Source organism: Gossypium raimondii, chromosome 4, assembly GCF_025698545.1.
Source record: "Gossypium raimondii isolate GPD5lz chromosome 4, ASM2569854v1, whole genome shotgun sequence".
Classification (NCBI taxonomy): domain Eukaryota; kingdom Viridiplantae; phylum Streptophyta; class Magnoliopsida; order Malvales; family Malvaceae; genus Gossypium; species Gossypium raimondii.
Window position 1 is genome coordinate 9,075,671 of NC_068568.1, and position 5,890 is coordinate 9,081,560.

A 5,890-nucleotide genomic window follows, 5' to 3' on the forward strand; every position below is an offset into this window, starting at 1 on the left:
ATTTCGCTTTCAATTTCAAAGAATAATCAAGTTTTTGTCCTCAAATTCTCTATTGTTCTTCGCACGTCCTAGCTTGAATTTGATTTTAAACTCGTCATTTTTGTCAAGTTGAGGTGAGATTTTGACTTTTTATGATTAAACTAAGTGGTTTATTCTTTCAATTCGAGTTTTAAATGATTTAATTAAGATTTCAATAGATCAAGTGTTTTTAAGTTGATTTTTGGCTTGAAAATGGTGGATCTCATATTACTTAGATAAGATTAAATTTTAAAGTGATTTCTAACTCATTTTGATCTAATTGAAATGTATTTGATATGAACTTAACAAATTCTTTGGTAATTTAAACAAACTGAACATTTTCCCCTTCTTAATGTTCAAATAAGCTTGATTTTTTTGGAAAAATTAGATTTGTGTAATTAGATAAAATTGATGGTTTAGGTCTATAATTAGGTGATATTTAGGATATATTAAGTTGAAATCCAAGCTTAGAAATGAGATTCGAGTGGTTAAACATCTATTTTGACAAAAACTAGCTAAGTTTTCAGTATAGAAGTTAGTAAGTTGTGATTTGTGATTTTGGAGGGATTTAAATGTGTTTGACATTGTTTATAATGCCTTTGTATTATTTTTAATGTTTATGTGAAGTTCCAACTCAATTGGGAGCCTCCATAAGCAAGGAAAAAGGCAAACAAAAGCTTACTTGAGCTTTGTTGTGCAAGCAAGTTACTAAGGTGAGTGGTCTTGTGTGCTATAATTGATGTGAAAATAAATAAGTTGAAGGGGCTTAGGTGGTATAATTATCTAATATAAGTCTTAAGAGTAAGTGTTCCTACTTGAACTTTGTTATTTTTATAAGTAACCTTACATGTGTTGTGATATGTATAAGTGTATAATGTGAATATATGTGTTGATTATATGACTGAGTATGCCTTGTGAGCAACTGGTTTTATGTACAAGTGTATTTTGGCTTATTGAGCAAAGTGTTTGCACATGAGGTGCATTATGTAAAAGTGACAAGTGATATGAATATGATGTGTGAGTGTGCAAAAACCAGAAAATTAATGTGTGAAAGGGATATATTGGCCTTGTAAACCTTTGTAAACATTGGATATAGTTGGCATGCCATAGGATTTGAGTACTCATATATGTGTTTGATGTTGTGACATATGGAGGGATAAGGGGGTGTAGAGCATTGCTCTATTCATGGGTCATGTTGGTGCATAGGAGAGTGCTAGCTTCATTCTACACTTTATGGGTCCGAGATAGACTCTATGAATCAAGTACGAGGTCATGGAGATCCGTGTATCTAATGAGTGTTTTAGCATGTATTTTTATTTCACAAGTAGCCAATGTGTCAATATGCTATGATGTTGATGATGTCATGTGTTAATTGTGTCTAGCATGCTTTTTTTTAACTCTTGTATTTGTGGATTATTGTAGCATCTTGAATACTCATCGAGCTTGGTTAAGCTCACACTCTATTATGATTATTTTTACAGTGACATAATTGGAGTGAATTGGTGAAGTGAGCAAGTTGGTGATCCAAAGGCAAAGGCACGTTGGTTGTGTAGGTGAAAGGGGTTTTTAGTCCTCAAAGGATGAGGATGTGGGTGTGAAAACTTGAGGGACTAGATTTTATTTTATTTTTTGTGTTGTTATGAGACTTTCTATAAATTGTATAAGGACTTTTATAAATGTTTGTGTGTGTCTATACTACTTGAAATATGCTTGCATAATGCAATAGGGTGATATGTTGTTAGACTGTCGAGTTAAGGTGAGCTTCCGTTTGGGGTTCGCATAGGTGAGTGTACATAGTAGTTCGTATATTACCTGGGCACGCGTACACCTTATGTTAAGGTTCACACATCATGAGGGTACACACAACGTAAGTGTTCGCATAATGCAAGGGTCCGTACACTCATAGGCTTGCACAAGTATTTAAGCTCACATAAGTGTATACGCATGCATGATACTAGGTTCACACGTCGCATTTAAACTTGCACAAATTAAGGGCATGCACTAAGTAAGGGCTCACACATAGAATATGATAAGGGTTCACTAAAGTGTCTGCCAAAGGTCCGTAAAAGTATGTTCTCTATAGGAGTTTGCCTTAGTGATTCTTCAAATGCAAGTTCGTCGTAGGGTTTGCAAGTAGTCGCGTTAGGTGATCGCATAGGTGAGGGTGGACAGAGGTAGTTTGCACAAGTGAGCTCACCCAAGTGAGATCGTTTAGGACAGTCATAATTTTTAGCTTGTATATTTTCATAGGGTTCGTACAATAACAGGTTTGCATACATATAGGCTCACACATACTTTAAGGCTCACATGCCATTATGAGATAGGTTTCGCACTATGCATATAAGAGTATGCCATAGGGTTGTCTGCCATAGGTGTTCGCCAGGCATAGAACTCGCCAAAGGATGGGGGCTCACAGGGAAGCTGGGGTTCGCCAGGATGATGCGGACTGGTAGGAATTCTAAATAGGGGTTGTCATGAGCTAGGTGTTCGTAGGTGTGTAGGTATTTGTTTCTTTTTTTTAGTACAAATTGATTCTTGTTGATGTAATTAGAAAAACATATTTCAAAATTTTCATGTATTAACTTTATTTCTCGAATTCTACTATAGTAGCTTCAATTTCTTAAAATTTTTTATATTTTGAAAAAATTATAATCTAGTCCCTAAACTTCGTTTTGGAAGTAAGTTTTTAAAAATATTTTTGAACTAAAATTTTCACAAATGATTTAAAATAAAATGCCCAGGACACAGATTGGTCCAAATTTATGATTTAAGTATTTAACGTTAATGATATGCAAAAATGACGATTTTACCCCTGGTCCTTTTTCATCGAATTATGGTGATAAAAGCATGTTTTAGGATTGTTTGATTAAATGTAATTATTCATGCATGTTTTAAATTGGTGTGATGGCTGGTTTGCGGTGTATTGGTTGACTGGTACGAAGAGTCACTCTAGTGGCTAATGTGATGTTCGAAATTCGGGTCGGACCGTCCTAACTGGGTTTGGGGTGCCACAATCTAATTCAAATTTGGAATTGCATCACGAACAAGTTCACGAAATTCCAAGAAAATGCTCTTTCCCCCTTTCTAGAACTATTGGCAACACCTTATCTTCATGCCCACTTTGGTCACCTCCTCCTTCCAATGTCATCAAGATCAATTGTGAGACCTTTTTTTTCCAGTAATTCTAACCTTTTAGGATTGAAAAAAATTGCTAAAAATTGCCAGGTTGAAATTTTAGATGGAATCAATGCGCAAGCACAATTGTTGAAAGCATTTGTGGCTGAAACTCTAGTGATTAGGTTAGGTTCCATGTTGATTAATCATAATGGACGGCAACATGTCATACTCAGTCAGACTACTTAAAAGCCATCCAAATGTTAAGAGGCTTATACCCAATTACATTGGATGCTTTCGTTATTGTTGGCGATATCATTTCACAAACTATTGTTATAGGTTTTGTTTGCTTCAATAATTGTTAGAGTTGTGCTTCAACTGTTGCAAGCTTTAGACAAAACAAATTTTACTAATTTTCTCATTTTGAAACCATTTCATTATTGTTACTGATTTTAGGTGTTTCTTGATCATGAAATCTGGCAGTTGCTTGATTTTAAGATATGATTGTTATTTTTTCATGTATTTAAACAACACTTCAGCTGAATAAAAAAAAAACTTTACCAACAACTATTTCTATCTTTTTTTTTTCTCTCTAGTCTTATCTTTGTTTCTTTAAGTTACAGAAAAATTTATTCCAACAAATTGGTATCTGAGATATCTTCTTGAGGACCTATAACTAAGGGAAGATATTTTGTCTTCTTTATTCTTTTATGGATACAAAAATCCCTTTCGCTGCACTTGTACAACCCATTTTCAATGGTGAAGGTTACCATGTCTGGGCAACAAGGATGAAGGCTCATCTAGAGGCAAACGATCTTTGGAAAGTTGTGGAAGAGGACTATGGATTTCCTTTACCTACCAATTGACTATGGCACAAATAAAGAATCACAAGGGGAGGAAATCAAGAAAATCGAAGGCAAGAGCTACATTATATGTTACAGTCTCATCTAAAATATTTTTTAGAATCATGATAATAAAGTCAGTCTTTGAAGTTTGAAATTTCTTGAAGGAGGAGTATGAAGGAGAGGAAAGGATTAAAGGAATGAAAATGATGAACTTGATTTGAGAGCTTAAACTCCAAAAGATGAAAGACTCTGGGACAATGAATGAGTACTTTGACAAAATGCTTGGAATCGCAAACAAAGTAAGATTACTTAGATCAAAATTTCCTGATTCCAGATTAGTTAAAAAATTCTTGTAATTATTCCCGAAATATTTGAAGCTACCGTCTTCCCATTGGAAAACACTAAAGATCTGTTAAAGGCTAGTTTGGCAAAATTGATGAATGCTTTGCAAGCATAAAAGCAGAGAAGGTTCATGAGATTTGAAGGGTCTGTTGAAGGTGCATTGGCTGTTAGTAAAATCGAGGAGGAAAGGGAAAGAAACATGATAAGAACAATAAAGGAAATTCAGGTTCTGATTCTTCCATTACAAATACAGGAACAAAATCTAATTTTCCTTCTTGTAAACACTGTGGAAGAAAAGGTCATATGCCTTTCAATTGCTGGAGAAAGCTAGACCAATAATGTGAAAAAATGAAAAGATGGGGCATCATCAAATAAAATTTCAAAAGCGATACTCAGCAAAAGGTTGTTGCACAAGTGAATTTGCGACAAAAGAGTGTTGCTCTAGTTGTTGATGGAAAGGAGGAGGAGCAATTCTTTGTGGCCACTTGGTTTGCAATCTTTCATTCAAGTGAGAAGTGGTTCATTAATAGTGGATGTACAAACCATATAACTTTTGATCGTGATCTCTTCAAATAATTGGATACTTCAATAGTTTCCCAAGTAAATATTGGAAATGAAGAGTATAATGCAGTCAAGGGAAAATGCACAGTTGATATTGAAAGCATTTTATGTACAAAATTGATCAAATATGTGTTATTTGTACTTAACATCAGTCAAAATTTGTTGAGTGTTTTCCAGTGAATTCAAAAGGGTTTCAAAGTTATCTTTGAAACAAATCACTGTTTAATCAAATATGTAAATTAAAATGATGTATTCAAAATAAAAATGAAAGGGAAAAGCTTCGCACTTGATCCATTAGAGGAGGAGCAAGACGCATTCTTTGCAACAAATGTTGTGAAATTTCAAAGAAAGGAATTGGTTAAAGGTCTCCCTTGTCTTGAATCTGAAATTCCAGATTGTAGAGCTTGCCAACAAGGAAAATAATTGAGACTGCCATTTAAGTAATCAACTTGGAGAGCTATTGAAAAGTTGCAATTGATACACACTGATCTAGCTGGACCTCACAACATCCCATCTCTCAATGGAAGTAGGTTTTTTTATCTTTATTGATGACTACTCTTGAATGTGTTTGATCTATTTTCTCAAATTCAAGTCAGAATTTGCTAGTGTATTTTTGCAATTCAAGTAATGGATTGAAACAGAAAGTGGACACAAAATTCAAGTTTTGAGATTTGATAATGGCAAGGAGTATACCTCTAATCAATTTAATATTTTCTGCGATGAAACGGGGATTGAATATCAACTCGTTGATCCAAACACTCCACAACAAAATGGAGTCAGCGAGAGAAAGAATTGTACCATAATAAAGATGGCTAGATGTTTGATGTCTGAGAAGAATTTCCAAGGGAATATTGGGTAGAAGTGGCGTAAACTGTAATTTTCTTTCTCAATAGGCTTCCTACAAAAGCTGTTGCAAGAATAACTCTATATGAAGCCTAGTATGGTTTTAAAACTTCTCTGAAAATCTCAAAGTATTTAGATGCTTGTGCTTTGTTTATGTTCCTCAGATC